Genomic DNA, 23,119 nt, shown 5'->3' on the forward strand with positions numbered 1-23,119 from the left:
AATAGATAAATAAAATCTTTAAAAAAAAATAAATAAAATAAAATAAAATAAAACATAGGTCTTGTTTATCTGAAATTCATACTTCCTGTATTTTCTCTGGCAAGCCCAGGTACACCCTCACCTCAAGCCCTTTGTACTACTTGTCCCCACTGCCTGTGAAACTTCTGTGGCTTGTTCCTTCACCTACTTGAGTCTTTTGCTCAGATGTCACCTTGCAAAGGCTGGCCCCAGTCACATGAAAAACCATACTCTGGTTCTTCCTATCCGCTTTCTCCTCTTTATTTTCTTTATTTTTCTCTAAAACATAATTTACATAATTTACTTGGTCTCCCCAACCTGGACTATAAACTCTATGAGGGCAAGGTGGGTGTTTTGTTGTTTTTCTGCCTGGTTCACTGCTATGTCTCTAGCACCTAGAACATTACCTGACACCTAGTTGACCATCAATGAATGTTTGTTGAATGAATGAACAAACCTCTCAAAGCCGTTGATAATAAACAGCCAACCACAAATTGCCACTGATTCAAGGATTTTTAGACTCTACCCTCCATCCATGTTGAGATTCCTCAAGAAGCCCACCCCATCCATTCCCGACAGTGCCACCCCAGAATGAATCACCTTTCCCGGCTACCCACAATATGGATTTCTTGTTTGATATCGATTTTAAAGATGAAAACTCCAAACTTCACAAAATGTAAATAATGCATTAACTTACTTTGCTTACTGCTTTACAACTTACAAAACACCTTCACTCCGTGAATTCCTTTGAAGGCCTTAAATGCAAGAGAATCAGACTCATAAGGACCAACAAGTTTCACAAGGGGAAAATTTGATTTTCATCACAGTAATTACATTTGCGAAGACAGTACCCAACTCAACCCAAAATAATTCAGCACAATTTCTGCCATAGTCACCCTGCTGAAAATGTTCTCTTTCGAATCCAGTTGAAACTGTTACTTCTGTGACAAAAAACTTATGAAAATATATTTGCAGTAGATAACATCTTGACTTCGTATGTGTGCGTATGTTGTGTGTGTGGTTTTAAGAAATTAATAACCCGCATCACCTCTCCTGAATAATGCTAGCCCAATTAATCATTAAACATGTGAAGGTTTTATGCTCATCAAAGTCTGTTCGGTGTTTACGTTAGAGCATGAGAAAAGTATACATTGCTATGTGCTTCAGAGTGACCAATGTGCAGCCCCTCTTAATTTTCAACTGGAGGGAAAAAAGTCAGAGGCACTTCTCTGACTCACATACTGCAAACCAGTCTCCTTGAGTCTTTCTGGGAAAAGGTAGGGAACACAGGTGTGTCTTAGGCTTACTGCAGCAGGGGTTCCTAGCCTCAGCTACACATTTGAATCACGTGGGGAGTGTTAACAATCACTTACTGATCCCTCAAACCTATTCCAGAGAATCTACTATAATTGATCTGGAGGGGGTCCTGGATCCTGGGAGTCTGAAAAGCTCCCTAGGTGAGTTTAAGAAGCAGCGGGGGTTGAGAACAACTATGGAAAGTTTCCCAAAAATACACCCTGGAAAGAAGCCCTTTTTTGTTTTCAGTGAGAAGTCACATTTCCTGGTTTCAAAAGCTCATCTCCAGGTTATAGTAAAGTAGATGAGTTTGAATGAGGGGGAAAAAGCCTCTCTGATTTTATCTAAAATCAATGTGTACTGTTCGAGAGGGGGAAAAAAATTATCCAGGCTTTAGTATAAACAAATTTCAGTTCAGCGGCCCTGGGAAACTCCCCAATTTAACGTAGCCTTTCAACGACTCTCACGTGCCCTAACTGTGGCAGCAGAAATAACTGACAATGTGCTCTTTATTCACACCAAACACGCCAGTGGTCTTCAAAAGAAAATCAACATTTACAGTTTAATTACTGTTTATTCCCTGTATTCAAATCAGCTTTCTTTGGCTGCCCCCTCCTAAATACTCGGAAGGGAATTTAATCATCTGATCTAATTCTTCCAAAGAATAGAAAGTTATCATTATGACAGCACAATGAAAAAAATCATTAAACAAATAAATCCAAAAGAGACTGTAGGAAGGATAACCACATTGGGTAATTTTTAAAGCCTCTGTAAAACGAAACTGTTCATTTTTTTGAAAGAATAATTTAGGGGTTAAAAAGCCTGATTTCTCTTTTTTTAAAAGATTTTTATTTATTTATGAGAGAGTGAGAGAGCATAAGATGGGAAATGGGCAGAAGGAAAGAAGCACACTCCTCGTGGACTTGGGACTCCATCCCAGGACCCTGGGATCATGACCTGAGCCAAAGGCAGACACTTAACCTACTGAGCCACCCAGGAGCCCGCTTTTTTTCCTTAAGATTTTATTTATTTATTTAAGAGAGAGAGAGAGAGAGACAACCTGATTCCTCTTTCTTAACTGACTTTCAACTTATTATGTCTGTGCTAACAGAACAAAATGCATCAATAAAAAATATTAGTGCTTAAACTCAGTGTGGTATATCTACACCTGTGCTATCCAATAGAAATATCATGTAAGCCACTTACGGAATTCAAATTTTCTGGCAGATATATTAAAAAGTAAACAAAAAAAAAAGTAAACGGGAACAGGTAAAATGAACTTTTATAATTTATTTAACTTTAACCAAATATAGTCAAAATACTATTATTTCAATGAAATCAGTATTTAAAATCATCAATAAAATACTCTACATTTTTTGTACTAAAAAATAACGACTCCCGTATATATTTTATATGCATAGCACGTCTCAGTGCAGGCTAACCACATTTCAAATGCTCAGTAGCCGCGTGAGTCGGTGCTGGAGAGAGCAGGTCTACAGCAACACAATAGCCTGAAAATTAAAGCGAGTATTTTCCCTTCTGGTCTTTACGTTTTGGCAAAGCACCTTTAGTTGTGCTAAACAGAAAGCCGGGCTTCATGACAAATGACCCATGCTGAGCACTTTCTACCCTTTAAATTTTTTGTGCAACTTTGCTGGAAATGGAAACTATCGTTGGGCCCTTTTCTGCACTAATATAATTCATGTTCACTTTTCATTAGCCAAAAAGAATGAATCTGACTCAGCCTGGTTCTTAGTTACCCCTGAAACTTAATAGCACTTGTCTCCAACATATGACCTATCCATGTAGACACAGTTGTGTTAGCACCTTGTTTCCCCTGGTTAGTAATATTTGTTGATTACACTAGAATGGCTCGCTCTACCTTTATTAACTGCAGTGTACTGGGATTTTGCAATTTTATTACAATATCCTGACAACAGAGCCTCTTAAACAGTCCGAGGGACTACCATTGTACACAATTTTTTTTTTTTACAACTTCATGTTATTACAATAAGTTAAGCTTATTCTTAACTTTCAATGACCTATGCAACAGGACTTGTTCAAATTTAACCCAAGTCAACTTCCCATAGTATCTAGAAGAGATCCAGGCAATCTTTACCTAGGCCTCTCTCCACACACTCTTTGAAGTTACATTATTTCTTAATCACTCTTCAGCCATTGGTAAATATGCTGCCTTCTCCAAATCAAACAAAAGGTCTCCATGTTCTCCAGCTAGTAGATGATGTCAGAAGAAAAAAAGTGAAGGCAACATTTGTATTTATACCACAAGTCAACACATTGTGACCCTCGCCTCAGCCTTCAAGGAAAGCAGATCAGATAACTAGCTACGGCAGTTTGTCCCAGGAATGGATTTCAAGAATTCGGTTATCAGTTGTGTCATTTACTGAGATCACTGGAGTGTAGTCATTGTGCACTGTGCAAATATAATTTGCCTTCTTTGCAATGGCTTCATTTCTTTCATGCACAAAGCTTTGCATTTTAAAGAATCTTTGCACATAGCAGAGCCCTTAGAAGAGGCATGAAGAATTCTGAAGGCTCAAGGACATATTTTTCCATCTTTTCTCAAGAAAGCAATCTCCCCACTGGAAAGGATTTATATTTTGACATACACAATGCTACACAAAACCAGAATAAGAATCTGCCAATGCCTATTACTTATACACCAAACCTGAATTCCTTCTGTAGTCTGACTTCACACAACCCATCATTTTATCTCACTTCTTGCTTTCATATAATCTTCCTTCCAATCAGGATGGCTTCTCTACTGCCCCTCACTCAATGCCTTTACTCCATTCACCGCCACCACCACATACTTATTCCTGCCTGCATGCCATTACCCATTGTTTTCCATGTACCTGGAATACCCTCAACGCTCAGGTGACCTCATAAGTAAGCATCAGTGAAGGTACCACACTTTATACCTTATCACTTCTAGGTTTGGGTTTGTGAGGCTAAAATTGATAAGACTCCTTTATCCCCCATCACAGTAATCATTGCCTGGCTTGACACTGTAATCTAATTAGCTAGGATTCACACAGGAATGTTTCACGGAAGTGGAAGAGACACTTTTTATTCTTAACTGCTCTTTATAAGTAAAGAGGATACTTATTCAGGGAAATACTAGTTGCATACTCATGTAATTTTTTAGGAAATGTTTTTAAATTGTGATAAGATACACTAACATAAGATTTACCACTTTAACTATTTCTAAGTGTTCAGTTCAGTGGCATTAGGTACAATCATATTGCAACCACTATCACCATCCATCTCCAGAACTTTCTCACCTCAAACTTTCTCATCTCAAACTGAAAATCTGGAGCACCTAGGTGACGCAGTTAAGCGTCGGATTCTTGGTTTCAGCTCAGGTCGTGATCTCAGGGTCTCGGGATCTCAGGGTCTCAAGATCAAGCTCCGTGTAGGGCTCTGCGTCAGAGTCTGCCTGGGACTCTCTCTCCCTCTCCCCCCCCCCCAAAAATAAATAATCTTCCTTCTGTCTCTATGAATGTGACTGTTCTGGGTACCTCGTATAAATGGAACCATGCCATATTTGTCCTTCTGTGTCTGGTTCATTTCACTTAGCATACCATCTTCAAGTCTTATCCATGTTGTAGCATGTACCAGAATTTCCTTCCTTAAGGCTGAATAATATTCCTTTGTGTATGTACACCACATTTTGTTTATCCATCGATGAACAAACTATCAAAGGAGAGGGCTTATTTGCCCTTTGAAGCTTCCTCTTAACCTCTGCTTCCCATCTCCCTCATGGCAAAGTGGAATTCCCATAATTCATTAAAACACACACACAGAAGTTTCCATAGCAACTTGCTATTAAAAGTTCACAAATAAGTCCTTTGAACATTTGGAGAGTATTTGATTTCCCAACCCCAGCTATCTCCTACCCCTATCAATCTTGCATCTGTTAACAATGAACTGAATTCAGTTTTTTTTTTTTAAAGATTTTTTATTTATTTATAAGACAGAGATAGAGACAGCCAGCGAGAGAGGGAACACAAGCAGGGGGAGTGGGAGAGGAAGAAGCAGGCTCATAGCAGAGGAGCCTGACGTGGGGCTCGATCCCACAACTCCGGGATCACGCCCTGAGCCGAAGGCAGACGCTTAACCGCTCTGCCACCCAGGCGCCCCTGAATTCAGTTTTTAATTCCAGACGCACTGACTGCTTCTCACACAGCTTGGGTATAGGACTAGGATTTCCTGAAATCCCTGTTGGTGATAGAAATTAAATTCTTAAGTCACATGTAAAGAGACACTAACGTCCTATGAAGGGAGCTTTTAAATACCTGCCCAGACCACTTCTCATTTATGTTCATCTCTCCTTTAACTCACATCTTTGTATTATTATTATTATTATTATTAATCCTTCAGGGCTTTCCATGGCATGTAGTATTTAATGCTATTCCATATTATCATTTCCTTGATTTGTGTCTTTTCATTTTGTCTTCCCAGCTCCAGTATAAATGTCTTCAAAGCAGGTTCTGGATCTTCTGTTTCTTTTTATTCCCAGTCTATACCATAACACAGCACTCATTTGTTGGTCCAAAGAAAATATCATCTGGCTCCTTAATTGCCTGAGGTTCACGGCGGCTCACACTGAGGGGTCTCAATAAAACAGTAAGCAAGAATCTCTTTCTCCATAGGTTCAAATGAATCATACTTCAATTTCACACTTTCTTCAAATATCCTGACTCACTAACTCAAATATCTAACCATTGATCTGACCACACTCAGTAACAAAGCAAGGGTGCAGGTGAAGCATGCTTCCCGCTGTCTTACACCTTGGGTGTGCTGCATTCCTGAAATGACTTAAATAGATTTCATGCTGTCTTAGAAACGCCAGACAACAAGCAACCAGCAAGTGGTCAGCAATGGAGAGGGGAGGTACTTGAAGGTACTACAAGTCATTCTTCAGGGAGGGACCCAGTTGTAAGTGGGGAACAAGTTTTCAGTAAGTGCACTTCATGAGCAAGGAAAGAGGCTGCAAATGCCAAAGCACCATGACTTCAGTGAACAGAAACTGTGTCCACCTCCATGGCGTGGTCTACCTGCCCTCGGAAAATTCTCTTTACTCATAGGGAATGATGATGATAACAACAATGACAACAGGTGACAACAGTGATCATAGCAACTACTGAACACTGACTTTGTACCAAGCGATACGCGAAGTCACTTTTTTCTAACACCTCAGCAACTCCGCTATTATAATATCTGTTTCACATGTGAGGTATTTCAATTAAATAGACTCCAGAATCTGTGCCATATATTTTGTCAGTCAGACCAAGCCTGAGGGGGCGGTGAGAATGTGCTCGAACTTACACTTTTCCTCGGAAGAAAGGTTAGTGCTGATCTAATATCCTGGACCACTCTGCTTAATCGCCTAGTATCTCAAAAGTTTGTCTGAAGTACAATGAGAATACCTACCGTAACTATCTAATGTATCATCCAAACTAGGTTTTTATTGTCTGGGACAAATGTTAAACCAACTAGGTCACCAGGTAAACAAGCATTAACTGGGACTGCCCAGAGAAAACTAAGATCTACCTACATATTAGGTTTTGACAGCAATATGGTAAATTAAGGGGCCAACTATTTGAAATATTAAATAGTTAAAGTATTTTTACAGCGAGGTCAACTGTACTATAATTTACATACAGTAAAAATTGACTTTATTTATGTATCCAGTTCTATGAATTTGAACAATCATAACAAGCTGTCCAAGTTGTTTCAACTGCTATCACAGTCAAGATAAGGAATATTTCACTACAAACTTTATAGTTCATCCTATCCCTGACCCTAGTCTATCCCTGTAGTTTTGCTTTCTCCAAGTGTTATATTAAAGGAATTATATAATGTTGTTTTTGAACGTGGCTTCCGTCTGTTATTGTAATACATTCGAGATTCATCCATGCTGTTGTGTGGATCAGTAGCCCATGTTTTTTTCTTGAGTGGTTCCCATAGTATGAATGTGCTTCCACTTGTTCACTATTCATCAATGGATAGACATTTGGTTGTCTCCACTTTGGGGCAAGTATGAATAAAGCTGCCTAGTAAACATTCACATGCAGGTTTTTGTATGGACATATGTCATCACTTGTGTAAATACCTAACAGTAGGAATTATATGGGTAAATATAAGGTTAATCTGGGGCACCTGGGTGGCTCAGTTGTTAAGCGTCTGCCTTTGGCTCAGGGCGTGGTCCCGGCGTTATGGGATCAAGCCCCGCATCAGGCTCCTCTGCTGGGAGCCTGCTTCTTCCTCTCCCACTCCTCCTGCTTGTGTTCCCTCTCTCGCTTAGCTGTCTTTCTCTGTCAAATAAATAAATAAAATCTTTAAAAAAATAATAAATAAATAAATAAATAAATAATATCAGGTTAATTTATAAGAAACTGCCAACCAGTTTTCCAAAACGGTTGTCATTTTTTGCATTCCTGCCAGCAATGGATGATGTTCTATTAACTACACAATTTTTTAAAAGATTTTATTTATCTGTTTGAGAGAGAGAGAACAAGAGAGAGAGAGCATGGGGTGGGGGGAAGGGGCAGAGAGAGAGGGAGAAACAGGCTCCCCGCTGAGCTGGGAGCCCGACATGGGCCCTGGGATCATGACCTCAGTGGAAGGCAGACGCTTAAGCCACCCAGGTGCCCCTAACTCCGCATTCTTGACAGCATTTGGTATCTTCAACTTTGGTATCTCAGGGAGGTTTTTATTTTCATTTCCCTGCTTATTAATGATGTTGAATATCTTTTCATGTGCTTATCTATCAAATGTCTATCTTCATTGGTGAAATGTCATTTTAAGACTTTGGCCTTTTTTTTTATTGAATGACTTTATTGTTAGTTCTTTTATTGTTAAGTAGTGAGAGTCTGTCGTCTATTCTGGATAACTGAAGTATTTTTGAGGTTAAAATATGTATGAGTGTGATCTACTTCACAACAACGTGAATATACTTCACACTACAGAACTGTACACTTATAAAAATGGTTAAGATGGTAAACTTTATGTCACGTGTTTTTTATTTGAGAAGGAGCACGTTCCATCGGGGAGAGAGCACTGCACGTAACCAACAGATGAAGGCAGCCTGGGGGGCGTGCTACACGTCACGCTCAAAAAGGTACACAGGAAGTTTTGCTAAGAAAGATCAACCAGAACGTGGGTTCCTCTGGGCAAGTTCCCCAACCTCATCCCTTCACGGGGTCGGGACACTCCCAACTATTTCCTTGAAGGCAGCTGTGGTCCACTAAAGATACAGTCCTCAGGGGTGTCTTCTAGTTTTTTATAAAGAAAATTTTCTTTAGATTTCTTGAAATCTTCATTTGTTACTTTCATTCTACGCTCTCTCAAGGCCATCAGACGAGCTTCTGTACAGATCGCCTCGATGTCAGCACCAGAGTGGGCATCTTTAGCCATGATCAGGTCATCCAGGGTCACATCACCGGCCAGCGTCATCCTGGCTGTGTGGATCTGAAAGATGTGCTTCTTGGTCTTTTCTTCAGGCAGGGGGACCTCAATCTTCCTGTCATTACTCCCTGGTCTGCTAAGTCCTGGATCCAAGGTTTTTATTCGGTTTGTGGCCATGATAACGTTCATGTCACTCCTTGAATCAAACTCATCCAACTGGTTCAACAGTTCCAACATTGTTCATTGAATTTCTCTCTCACCACCAGAATTTGAATCATATCTTTTTGTTCCAATGGCATCAATTTCATCAAGAAATACGATGGACAGTGCATTTTCTTCTACAACTCAAAACAATTCCCGAACGAGTCTGGGCCCATCATCTAGGTACTTCTGAATAAGTTCAGAGCCAACCACTCTCAAGATAGTGGCTGAGGTTTGGTTTGCTACTGTTTTGGCTAATAAGGTTTCACCTGTGCCAGGTGGACCATAGAGAATGGCCCCTTTCGGAGGCTTTATACCCATCGCTTCATAATATTCAGGGTGAGTGAGAGGAAGCTCCACAGATTCCTTAATTTCTTGGATTTGGTTGTCCCACCCCCCCAATATCAGCATAGGTTTCCTGGGGTGCCTTTTTTACCTTCATCACTGTGACCAAGGGATCCGTGTCATCCATGAGCACCCCTATGACGGCCTGCACCTTGTGGCTGAGCAAGACAGAGCAGCCTGGTTCCAGCAGGTCCTTGTCTACAAAGGAAAGAATGCTGACATAGCGTTCTGAGCCCACAGAGGTAGCCACGATGGCATGACTGTCATCAGTGATCTCTCCCAAGTTTCCTACTGACATTGGGGTCCCCCTCAGATTATCCACCTTAGATCTTTCCTCCTCTTGCTTTTCTTCTAAAGGCTTCATTTGCTCCAATTTATAATGAATTCTTCCTCCATGAGAAGACAGTCTTTAGTTCTAACTTCAATAATTGTAACCAGCACGGAGTGTGAGGTGTCACCAGTGGCAGCTTTGCTGGCAGCATCTGGTCCCTTTGTTTTCTTCTTCTTTTCCCCCCACTCTAGTTGGTATGGGAGGTTTGTATTTCTTCCGGCAGTGATAGTTTGAGTGGCTGAAGCAAGATCGGTCAGAGTCAGAGTGGTGGTCATGGCCCTGGAGGTGGCAAGAAGGATGACAAGGACAAAAAAAAAAAAAGAAAAAAAAGAAATATGAACCTCCTGTTATGTGTTTTTTAAGAACAATTTTTAAAAAGTATAATGGCTGAATGTCACTCTAGAAGTCAGATTGGTTGCAATGTGTGCTTTTCCAGGAAACCATCCAAGAAGCCAACGGCTAATACTCCCTCCTGCACTAGAAACAAATGTCTCCAATTCTACTAAGGCCAGAGATCCTGTCCCAAGCCCAAACTAGATGAACCTGGGAGCCCTGGAAATCTGAGGATGATGAGGTACTTGGAAAATTACTGATGAAAGTCATCCTGGGATAGCCAAGATGATTGGTGCAAGCCATGTGTGATATCCAAGATTCCTGGTGTGAGGCGCTGTGAGTTATCCAAATCTTCTGCTTTCAAGAAGTTTGTTTCTAGCTGGAATGAAAAGACATAGAAAATCAACAATACCAAGTTGCACAAAGTTTGTGCTAAATGAATTTTGCAGACAATAGGAGTTTAATAAGTCCAAAGTGGCAAGAGGAGCCCCAGTGGGCTTTACAGAGACTCTAAAAGTGGACACGTTTGGGAAGCAATGAATAGAAGAAAGTTTCCTGGGATCCAGGGAGATCTTACTAAGTGCCGGGTGCTGCACCTGAGAAAGGTATTACCCACTACACAGGGTTCTTGGGATGACTTATGTGCACCTAAAGTTCTCCAGGTCTGACACCTGTCCTCTGAAGTTAGCGGTTATTTCCTCACTTCTTACAACCCTGTAATGTGTATCTTATTCTTTCCACCTCTTTAACTTGTTATCTTGAACTAGTTTTAGACTTACATGAAAGTCACAAAAATAGTCTAGAGAATTTTCTCGTATCCCTCACCCTGCTTCCCCTAACAAACCTTACGTAACTGAGGTATGATTATCAAAAACAGGGAGTTAACACCGGTGCAATATTATTAACTGGAAAATAGGCCTTCTTCAAATGTCACCAGTTTCTCTACTCATGTCTTTTTCTGATCCAGGATCAATCCGGGATCCCACATTGCATGTCACTGTCCTGTCTCCTTGGTCTCCTATGACTGTTCCTCAGTCTTCCCTGTATTCCATGACCTTGACACTTTTGAAGAGTACTTGTCAGTCATTGTGTAGAATGACCGTCAATATGGGTTTGTCTGCTGTTTTCTCACGAATAGCATGAGCTCAGACATCTGGGGCAAGCATGCAGGAGAAATGCTGCCGTATTTCTTCTTAGTACATAATAATCATTATTTTCTCAGTTTTCAAGGTGAAGATTCTGAGGCTCATAGAAGGGTACACAGCTGGTGAGTGGTAAAACTCGGAGGTAAAAACGGGAATTTGGTTTTGACTTGCTTCCTCTGTACCAGGCTGGGGTGGGAGACATCTGGAAATGGATTTTGTGGAAGCCAGAATGGAAGGCTTTTTTTTTTTTTTTTTGAATGCCAAACACATGAGTTGGCGCTCTGTTCCGCAGAGATAGGGGAATACAAAGAGATTTTTAGCAAGACAGTAAGAGGCCAAAAGCAGTGTCAAAAGGGCGGGGCCATGGCAGGTGAATCAGTGAGCCTGTATGTAATGAGATAGCCCAAACACAGGTGAGAAAGGCCCACAGGTTTTCTCCAGGGGTGGCCCAAGAAGCAGTGACATGACAACTATCACTGGGCTTCTTAATATTATTTTATTATTTGTTTAAAAAAAAAAAACTCATTTACTAGCTCACAGTTTTGAATGTCAGAAGCCTGGGCAGGTTTAGCTGGGTTCACTGTTTAGGGTCTCACAAGGCTAAAATCAAGGCCTTGGCCAGGCTGAGATCTTATCTGGACGCTCTGAGGGAGAACCCACTTCCACACTCATTCAGATTGTTAGCAGAATGCAGTTCCTTACGGTAGAAGGGCTGAGGTCCCTGTTTCATTGCTGGCTGTCAGCTGAGGGGTGCTAGGGTTTTTTAAAATGTAAATACTTGGGCCACACAAGAGACCTTGGTTGAATCAGAATCTCTGAGTATGGGCCCAAGTAACTACATTTTAAACATGCTCTCCAGGTCATTCTTATACACATTAAATGATTTAAATAATTACAAATATAAAAACAGAAGGATCAGCTAAATCAAGGATCAGCAGACTTTTCTGTAAAAGGCCAGACAATGAATATTTAGGCTTTTCAGGGCATACAGTCTCTGTCACCTACACCAGCTACAGGTGGGGCCCAGTAAAAAAGAAAAATGCAGAGTCCCTTGTTCAAAAATTATTAATGACTTCAAGAGGGCCACAGCAGAGCACCAAATCAGCATAGACTCTGCAAACCCCGGGGCTCCGTGTAACTGCACAAGTCGGGCGCCATCAAAGCTAGCCCCGCCTGTGCCTGTAGCAACTCCAGCCCTGCAACTATTTGTCCCCACCATTGGTATGCAGAAGCAGCTGGAGACAACAAGTACGTGAATGGGCAGGTGGACGCAGGATTTGCCCAAGGGCTGTAGTCCGCTGACCACTGAGCTGGATCATCTTTTAGCATGAAGGCCTGATGTTCAGAAAGCTAGTGAAAAGATAATTAAAAAAAATACAAAATCAAATGAAATTGCATTTTTGCTGAATAAGCACCATTTCATACAGGGGCTAATTTAGCTAGGTAACTCTGCAAGTGGATTTTATTTGTATTGATAGTGTCATTTAGCGCAAGAGAATGAACAGGTTGCACTGAATGGAGAAAGAAACAGGGGAGCTTAGACACCAAAAAAACATCCTGCCATTCAGGATTTCTCTGTGGCAAGCCTTGTTCCTGGCTTATCTCTCATCTGCACACCATAATTCAGTTAAAATCTCTTTTAAAGGAATCGTAGTCTGTTGAATTCTACAAGATTACCCAAAAAGTAAAGACATTTTTTGTGTTTGGGTCAGAAACCAGATTATAGCAGTACGGGCTTTTCTATCAAAGTAACCTAAGGACGATTTAGAGTTCAATTGAAATTGGAAAAGGAAATAGCAACTTCCAACTGGAAACATCTAATCAGCTTTTTCCTGATGGAACAGTCCAACTATAGCGTTACAGGTGTCCTACTGTGTCTAACTTCATATCCTGTCTCCTACCAGATAGCATGTCAAGCCCCCGGCTCCCTCTACACTAATAAAACTAGAATCATTTTTAAAAACCAAGATGGTATATTTCGAAGTGATCCCATTTATAAAGAGCCTATACCTTGGACACATGGGAGGTGCTCAAGACATGTTTGCCATACTCTATTGATAAAATTATACAAAACCAAGCATTAAAAGAAAAAACATTATTAATTCATCAGAAGAGGGAAAAAATGCTGGCATTTTTTCCAGTCTTAATTGTCCTGGTGCCTGTGGCCATGACTGTTTGAGGAAAACATATGCTGCACAGCTGCAAATGTAAACCTGATTACCTCTAAATTAATAACATGGAAGAGGCAGCACTTGCAGCTGTGAGAGAGAGGGAGCCAAAGAGAACCCCAGTGCGATGCAATCCCCCTAACATTTGTAATGTTTTTTTTATCATTACCAGCTTTAAGGAATTACAATAAAAATCTCTGAAGAGGGGGGAGGCACAACAAAGCCATAAAGCTCACCACTGCCATTTTCCTGCTCTTGACCAACCCCTTGGGATCATCGTCATCTGAGACCTGGCTGGCTTTCTTTCCTGAGCCGCTGGCTCTGAGGACCTTCCAGCCCCCAACGGGGTCACAGAGGAAAGACTGCAAGCACCTTTCAGGGGTCAGGGAGCTAGCGTTTCCACTCTTAACACGTCAAGTCAAACATGGAAAGTTGGATATGAAAAATCACAGCTGTGAACTTCTGCTTAAGGTTTGTTTTTCAAGAGCAAAGGGAATGTTCCATGTAATGGGGGGCTCAGGGAGTGGGGGTGGGAAAACTTTGGGCAAAGCTCATGTATACTTCCTCAGGAGACAGTGTGTCTTTCAATATGCATTAAGAGGAAGAAAAAGAAAGAAGTTTGTAGGTAACTTGAAGTCTGAACGGTCTTGGGTTTGGCCTGAATGAAGGCTAACATCTAAGTTATAAAGATCCATTAGTAAACTCATCAATGAGACTTGTGTTATATTCAGGTTCAAGTAATCCTGACTGTGTAAGAACCTCCCAGGGATCTGAAAAACATATGGAGTCCCCAAGCTTGACCTAGAAGCTTTAACTCCATTTTTACTGGGGAAGCAAGAAGGGTTCTTACAAACCCAGAGAGGATTGAATACTGATTTGGTAGAGACTCTAAATGCTATGGGATTGGAAGAAAGAGAAGAGTAGTGGGCAGATTCTGACTGTAAGCAAATGATTTCACCTCTCTGAGTTCAGACTGCTCATCCATAAAATGGGTATAATAATGCTTGTATTACGATGTGATTGTCAAAGTGTCCAGCATCTAATAGGCCCACCAGTGTTAGCTGAGTCCGAATCTGAAGCGAATGTATGGAAAGTCTGGTCAGGAGGTACATGGGTCCCCCAGTGGCTCTGTGAAGCAGAGCCCTAGCCCTACCTCCAATCTTGATGCATCCCGGACCATTACAGGAAGAAAAGTCATTGTGCCCAAACTTTTAGGTCTGTTTGTTACCACAGTTTAAAATAATAATCCTAGGTAATCTAGTTAGAAAGCTGAGGGATAAAAGCAGAACGCTAACAAAATGACATGCCTGGGATTAAAGAAAAAAATACTAAAATAAGAACTACCACCTATTGAGCACCATCAAATGCTTGACATGATGATACGATCATCCCCGTCATCATAATGCTGATTATGTGCCAATAACTGCTCTAAGCACTTTATGGATATTGTGGATATTAACTAATTTTAATTCTCTGAGCTCCATTAGGTGGGTACTACTATTATCCACATTATCGACATTTCACAGATGGATAAACTGAGGCATAAAGTATTTAAATAACTTGCCCAAGATCACATCACTGTATGTAAGATCTCATTTGGCTCTTTCAACAACCAACTCTATGAGATGGGTCTTACCATCCTCATTCTGCAGATGAGACACCGAGACTGAGAAGACCAAACTAGGTGCGAGGACACACCACCAGGAAGGCGAGCAGCTGTGCTTGGCACCGAAGACCTTCCAGAACCTGTCTGTTCCCCCTCTCCCCAGAGAATCCGGAAGTCAGCATGGAGTCTTCTTGAGAACCCAGGAGGCTGGAGGGAAGACTTTATTTACACCTTGTTGTCAGAGCTAATTATCCAGTGGGTTAATCTACCGATCACCTTTCATTAGACTTCGTACTGCAGTTCAGTAAAATAAATAACGAGCTTGAATTTCACCAACCCGGGCAAATCCCACACATGTTACACTGTCTGAGAGATTCTGAGGCTTCTTATTCGCTTTCCCCCCGGGGAAAGGCTGTGACTGAGACGGGAGCGCTGCTCGGCAAAGGATTAATAGAGTGATGGCTTGATTAACGAATCCTTAAAAACTACTTTATAGCAAATTGCATGTCTTTTTTACTTGAAGGAAATTAGTGCCAACACCACAAAAGGATATTATATAGAGACAGGCAGGAGAAAAGCGTCCCCCGGGAGCTGCCCTCCCAAGGGTGAACTGACACCATACAAGGCCAAGTGGGAGGTTTGTCTTCCACTCTGGCCTCCACCCATAGCCACACCCCTTGTCCTATATTTAATCAGATGGATTCGAGTCAGTCATTTTCAGGCACACTGACTACATACACAGTAACCTGAATGCATTTCAACCCATTACTTCAACAGCATTTGTATTTTATCAGGTGTTCGTCTAAGTCTAATTTGGGGGCAAAATCCATGGTTTGCTATTAACTGAATTTCATGTTCTCTCCTGACAGGTAGAAAACTGATCATCTGAAACACCTCTGCCAGACTCCTCCAGTGACATGCGAGTGCACACACACACACACACACACACACATCTATCTATCTATCTATGATCTACCTATCTATCTGTCTGTCTGTCTTTATCAGTGAGTTCATTTGGAACAGAGAATTGTGTCTTACTCAAGTTTTTAACACAGACCTTATCAAAGTTCCTGGCAAGTAGGAAATATTCAATAAATAGTTGTTGAGTAAATGAAATAATGAAATATTGAATAATCCTTATTCAATATTTATTTAATATGTATTGAATGAAGAAATGAAAGGGGGAGAAATGATAGACTAGAATCACATAATGGTGGTTTCTTGTTTCTTGAGTATTCTCAAACACACATGCACACACACAAACATATGTGTTCAAGTACACACAAATGGCACACACACACACACCCCATTGCCGCCAACATCCACCCCCAGTTTCCCAAGGATTGGCTCAGAAATAGCTACAAGGGGAACGCCTGGGTTGCTCAGTTGGTTGAGCCTTCCGGCTCAGGTCGTGATCCTGGGGTCCTGGGATCAAGTCCTGCATCGGGCTCCTTGCCCAGCGGGGAGCCTGCTTCTCCCTCTGCCTGCCCTTCTCTCTGCTTGTGCTCTCTCTCTCCGACAAATAAATAAATCTTTTAGAAAAAGAAATAGCTACAAGGGACGGCACCTTGGGGTGAGTGGTGACAAAAGCCACTAGTCCTTGTCAATAAGTCCTTCAGAGGCAGCCAGAACAGGAATTCTCCCGTCGCTCCCTTTGCTGGTAGAAGCAGAGCAGGGCTCCTTCCTCGGTCCCCCTGGGCCTCACCTCAGTCCAGCGGCTGCTCAAGGCTCTGAGGCACAGATTCCGGGTTTTCACCGCACTCAAAGTCCCCCCAGTCAGTACTGAAAGTCTTACTAGCCCTTACTTCTGTCATCCTAAATTACATATTATTACCGTCTCTCTTATCCTACCCCTGGTGATGAAGTCTCTAACAAGATGCTGGGAAAAGCCACTGTTGTGCTATCTTCTCAATAAACCTTGCGATGTCCTTCATCAGTAAAAGGAGCGCGAGTAACAGGCGGTACGTTTTAAGGCTCTGCCGGGGGCTGACCTTTGTGGTCACCTCCTTATTTAATCCTCGCTGCCGATCTTTGAGGTAGACATTACTACTACTATTATTATTCTTATTTTCCCTTTTTTCTAGACGAGAAGCTGAGTTATAGAGGCACGAGATCGCCCAGGATCACGCAATGGGGGAGCTGGAGCTGGAATCCGTGCGCTCTCACGACGAAGTACGTGTTCTTACCGCCGGTGTCCCAGTTATTCTGAATGTGCCATTCGTCTGGGATACCAGAGTGAATATTGGAAAGACCCTGGTTTGAATCCTGGTGGTGCTCCTATGTGTTTGTGGCAAGTTCCGTGACCTCTCTGCTTCCTCACCAGGGAAGTTCAGATAACAAGAACTAATGGAGAGTTTATTGTGGGAATCGAAAGAGGTACGAGACAGGAAGCATCCTACCGCAGTCAGGCTCCAGGAACGGATCAATCACCCCTTCCTTCATGATCCCCCCCTCCCCACTGCTTGTAGCTCTCATCCAATGACTATATGTCAGAGAAAAATGTATTAAACCGTCGATGCGTATCCCAGGAAAAGTAGATCACCTCGACCTGCTAGACAGATCGAATGACTTAAAAACAAAACCAAACCTTTCTATCGCAGGGGAGGCACAGGGCAAACAGTCCTTAGCAGACACCTGCGGGAAAGTGGGGGTGGAGCCGTGAGTTTGCTCTGCACAGAACAGCCCTCCACACCCCACTGGGAGGTTTTTATTTAACCGGGCGCCTTTGCTATTAGAGGGGGGCGCTCAGCGTGAGAACCATCAAAGCTATTGACTCCTGCCGAACGAAATGTGTTGGCACGTGACGTATCACAAGCTAATAATTTTAGACTCTTTACATACATGGTCCAGGACAGCAAATGTTTCCTGTCCGCTTATTAAAGAGCCCAGAAAATTGGGAAGAGTGGAAGGTGGCATAAAAATGTTGTGTCTATATAGAAGCAGAGTCAAGGAAGATTATGTCAGATAGTAAAATAATTAAAACAGTTGATACCTAATAGTTAGGTTTTCAATTAATTGACTGTTTAAAAGTAGAGGGTTTTTTGGGGGGGGATGGGTTTTGTTGTTGACCTTTTACCTCTAGGTCTTTAATCTACCTATAGAGCCAAATGTCCCAATTCTTAACACCATGTAGAAGTTTAGAAACAGTCAGGATTAACACTTGCTGAAATATGATATCGTTTCTTGGTACAAATAGAGATCACTTGTGAAATATGAGTGAATTTCAAGTAAACAGATGCGAACAGAAATGTCATTCTATTCAAATCTCCCTTTTCTGGCTGAGATTCTTATTTAACTAAACTGACATATAGCAGCACTCCATTGTATTAAGAATCATGGTTTGGGGCGCCTGGGTGGCACAGCGGTTAAGCGTCTGCCTTCGGCTCAGGGCGTGATCCCAGCGTTATGGGATCGAGCCCCACATCAGGCTCCTCTGCTATGAGCCTGCTTCTTCCTCTCCCACTTCGCCCTGCTTGTGTTCCCTCTCTCGCTGGCTGTCTCTGTCTCTGTCAAATAAATAAATACAATCTTTAAAAAAAAAAAAAAGAATCATGGTTTGAAAAAAAAAAAGTTTTCTAATAGAAGGGTGATCACAAAATGGGTGTATTTCCAATCTTTAATCCAATCCCAGCCTATGGTAAGCACTCACTGACCAGTCACTACTTTATAATACTTGTGGAAGTACTAGAAGGGTAATAACAACAGCAATATTTATCTCCTGTATGCCAAGCACTAAAATATATTTATTTATAATTTCAAAATGAAATTATCCTATCCATGGATCTGGCATTATCAGTCCCATTGTTCAGATGAGAAAACAGGTCCGGTAAGCTATCAAGTCTACTGAGTGATGGAGCTGAATTTTGGCTCTTGACTTATCTAATTTTGAAGCTCACGTAGGCCTTGCTCTGGGAGACCAGGCGTGCTCAGCAGGATTAACTGGGAGATCAGCAAGGTCATGTGTGTCAAAACCATAACCACCAGAAACCCATCCTGGGTGGACATCAGATGAGATCCAGTAACCCGCCATCTTGGCCTCCTCTTCCCCTCTTCTCCTGTCTCAGCCATCATTCTTCTTCCCAATGCCAGGAAAATCTGGCTGAAAGATGGAGCCCACTGGGGAGGCTGTGTCTGAGGGGCTGGACATGGCTGTGGGTAATAGACATGCGTGTTTGCTTGGTGAAAGTCAGAATGCCCCAGCATATGGGGTGCTATGAGTTGGCAAAAGCCAGGAGGGCATTTTTTTCTGTGTGCCGAGTCGCTGAGTTTCACATACACAAATCGCTCTTCTTTGAAGCTCTTCTGCTGTGTTTACAGTTATGCCCTAGTCATTAGCCAACAGGGACTTGGGGAGTAGAGTGTTCTGGGAATACTTCCTGTCAGGTTTTTCCCAGCCTCTCTTTGGAATGCCTCTGCAATCCACTTTGTATCTCTGGGGGTGGTCCAATGTGCCCAAAGGGATTCTGCCTTGTATTAGTCAAAAGGATTCCCAGCACTCAACCTCAAAAATAGCTCAGGGCCTAATAAGACCTCATTGAAATAGTCTCTGTATTTGCTTAAAAACACAAGTCTGGCCTGGTCTCTACAAGTCTGTCCATGAAGAATGATTTTGCTACTTTTTAAATGATATGTCACTGTGGGGTACTAATTTATATGCTTATTTTGGAAACTGTGAAATGGGACAGGCTATCAGGTTCTCTCTATCTGTGTGAGGAAGCCCTAAGCCTCCCAGAAAAAAACAGCAAAGGGACTTCGGTCTTGACGGTAGACACCTGGTAGACTGGGATTAACACTCCTGAGCAAATGCTGCCTTGATTTCCTGGAAAAGCAGTGGGGAGGTAAGAGAGATGAACTGATAATTGGGGACCACCCAGGAGGAAGGCAGCTAAGGGCAGGTCCTGTGTGGGGACCTCCGCTGCTGGACACTTTTCAATATCACACACACGGGGGTCACAAATGACATCTGGCACAGACCAGGGAGGCCTCTCAAAGCTCCTCAGTGGATGACAGTGTAAATTGAAAGAGCCAGACTCAACTCCAAGATCTTAAAATGTCCTGTGGTCACTGCAGGGACAAACCCAAGACAGCCATGAAAGAGGACATGGCAGCAGTCACGCTGATAATAGCTTTGACTGAATGGTCAATACCAAGCATCCAGCAGGCTGTCTATACATTCTAGGGAAAAAGGGGAGGAGACAAAGGTGAACAGGTGGGGGTCCAAACCAAGTACCACTGTCAGCATTGCCTACGCATTTATCTCCATGATCAGGGGTCTGGGGACATTAGGATTCCTTAACAAGACTATAATGCTAATGGAGACTGGCTCAGCTCTTTTCCCCTTTGTGCCACGCATGCTTACTCCCACCTGTGGGTTCCCACAAGGCCTCACTCTTTCCTCTGCCATCTGTAATTCTGATCCTCCACTGAGCCCCATTTCCATCTCCAGCTTCTCTCCTTCGCTGGTGTTGTGCTATCATACACTTTGACTGCGCATGCTCACCACCAGGGAAACTGGAGCTTCTCCTTTCCTGGGATCCTAACCCTCTCAGGGCCCATGCACTCCATGAGAGAAGTCTCCTTCTAGAAAGTACTGTGAGCACCCTCATGTTAAGTAGTCAGACGTGCACCGAGAGCAGAGTGTGTGGAAAGGAGTGGGCGGGGGGAGGCACAGACTGTGGGCAGGAGTCAAAAGGGAAGGTCCCCATCCACAGAGTAGGCAGACTGCCCAGATGTCAAGCACAGGGGCACTGGAGGGATGAGGTTGCAGACCAAGGTGGGGGTCAAGTGGGGAGTACAGAAATGCAACTCTTGGAAAGAAGTTCACTACTGGGCAACATCATCACCTGCTGTAGAAGGAATCGGATGGAATCAGGTAAAAATGTGAGAGCCTCATTACGCTTCCAGGCTATTCACCCTTAATTTTCTCTTTGTAAGGGCTAGAATTTGCATCTGCACTCAAAATGTCTCCCCCTTCTGCTTCCTAGGAAAGTTGTCTTGCTGTTTACATGTCTGCCCTCTCTGTAACTTCCACATTCCTTAGAAAAATAGTCATCCTAGGAAAATGTCTTCCACACACTCACACTTGCTCCCAGTGGGAGCGAGAGGGGGCCCCTTATAAGAAGGAGGTGCCTCTCACACCAGATAGCAAGCCTGGATTCCACAGCTTTTCCTGAGCCCTTGTTCTGCAGACTGAGGGAGGCGTCTCTGCTCTGGGGCTCTGCAGAGGCTCTAAGGGCAAGTGAGACACAAAGCTGGGAGGAGAAGGTCAGGGGCAGCTCCTCCCTCTGTGCTCCCACACCGAGCCTCAGCCCCATCTGCTCGGGCGGTAGTTCTGCCTTCACTTCCTGGGGCCCTGCGGATTCAGCCTGGATCCCCCAGAAATGATGAAGGAGCTGGAAGAAACCAACGTAAGGGGTCTCATGTTGTATTGTTCTGGCTGGAACACCCATGGCGGTGGGATGCAGTCAGATGAGAGAGCCAGGGAAGGAGGGGCTGCAGGCCAACCTTAGGACAGCATCATTTCTGTGATACCATGAACCCCTCAAAATGCTTATGTTTCTTAGAAAGCAGAGAAGCAAGAGGGTCAGAAGGGGCCAAATTTGATAAATTACTAAAAAATCAAATAGAATCAAAGGCTGGTGAGAACAGGAAGAAAGAAGTATGGTGAGTGGGCCAGGGCTTGATTCCTCATCCCCCTGTCTCTTTTCCACTTGTGTTCTGTGCAGGTGTCCTCACCCCACTGGCTGGACAGTCCTCCACCAACCTTCCCATTCACTGTGATTTATGTGTCTTCCTCGGATAAGGCCAAGGGTTCGGTCTTGGCAAGGTGGTGGTGGCGGGGGGATGTTCCCATTAATTCTCCAGGAAGTCATCCTGTCATTNCGGGGGCGGCAGGGGTGGTCTCTGCAATGACAAGATGTTCCCATTAATTCTCCAGGAAGTCATCCTGTCATTGCAGTTGGGAGACAAGGCTTCCATTCCATTCCTTATAAAGGCACGTGTGTATTTATTTTTTTAAATAAATGCTAAATGATACTAGTCTTTATGTTTTTTCCCCTTGATCCACAACCCCATCCTCTGGAAATAAAATGATAACTTCAAAGCTCGCAGACTGCTTGGCAGGGTGGTCTGGGAAGAGAATCTGCAGGCTGTGTGATGGCCTCTGGCACCACACTCTTCTCTGGAAAGTCAAACTGGCCTTGCAGCTGCCCTCTGCCAAGGCCCTCTCTCCCCAGGAAAAGGTGAGCTCAGCTGTGTTTGGGGTCCCCCATTCCCGCTAAGTCTGAAGGGCTGGAAGTCTGCCTCCCATTGTGGAAGGAACAGGGCCTCTGGAGTCTCCCAGATCTGTGTCATTTCTTCTGATCTTGGAAACTTATTTAACTTCTGTAAGCTTCTATTTTCTTATCAGAAAAAGGGAGAGATAACAGTACCTACCTTGGGGCGCCTGGGTGGCACAGCGGTTAAGCGTCTGCCTTCGGCTCAGGGCGTGATCCCGGTGTTATGGGATCGAGCCCCACATCAGGCTCCTCCGCTATGAGCCTGCTTCTTCCTCTTCCACTCCCCCTGCTTGTGTTCCCTCTCTCGCTGGCTGTCTCTATCTCTGTTGAATAAATAAATAAAATCTTTAAAAAAAAAACCAGTACCTACCTAGTAGCACTGTTAAGATAAAGGATGCGTCAAAAGCAAATGCTGGAACAAAATAGTAACTAGTATTATTACAACTTTAGTATTTCCTCAATCATTATTGTCTCTGGTTACATTATTAAAGGTAAACACTGCTCACTAGAGTATTCAGGTAATAGAGGATTCAGTTCAAATAAATTTTCCACCTAAACCAAGTCTTTCAGAAGTACCCATTTTCTTTTCAGGCCGGCATGTAGAAAATAATTCTAGATCATGTTAACACTGTTTCCAGTTCTAGGGAATAACCGGGCACTTGGGTCACATAGCGGCTTCCATCATTCTGGTCAGCAGCTCTCACCGTACAGTTGGGTTTTCACTGGATAGGAGTTGAAGGAGGTTGAGTTGAAGGCATATGGGACTGTCGAAACAAGAAAAACAAAACCCTACAAGTAAGCATGTCTTGTTGTAGATCCTTCTTTTTCCTAAAGGAAGGATGAGGGGAAAGCACAGAATCAAGACAGATGGTCTTGTAAGCTGATGGAGATTTTCACTGTCTGTGGCTCCAGTGGATGGAAATAAAGGGGTCATGAGATGGGGATGCCCTTTAGCACACACTGAG

At 42.9% G+C, this 23,119-nt stretch overlaps 1 pseudogene; it reads right to left on the reverse strand.

Annotated features, from left to right (window-relative positions):
• Positions 1-8,382: 8,382 nt before the first annotated feature.
• LOC100483936 lies at positions 8,383-22,372 on the reverse strand (annotated as a pseudogene).
• Between the last annotated feature and the right edge of the window lie 747 nt (positions 22,373-23,119).

The sequence above is a fragment of the Ailuropoda melanoleuca genome, chromosome 15, assembly GCF_002007445.2.
Source record: "Ailuropoda melanoleuca isolate Jingjing chromosome 15, ASM200744v2, whole genome shotgun sequence".
NCBI classification, from domain to species: Eukaryota; Metazoa; Chordata; class Mammalia; order Carnivora; family Ursidae; genus Ailuropoda; species Ailuropoda melanoleuca.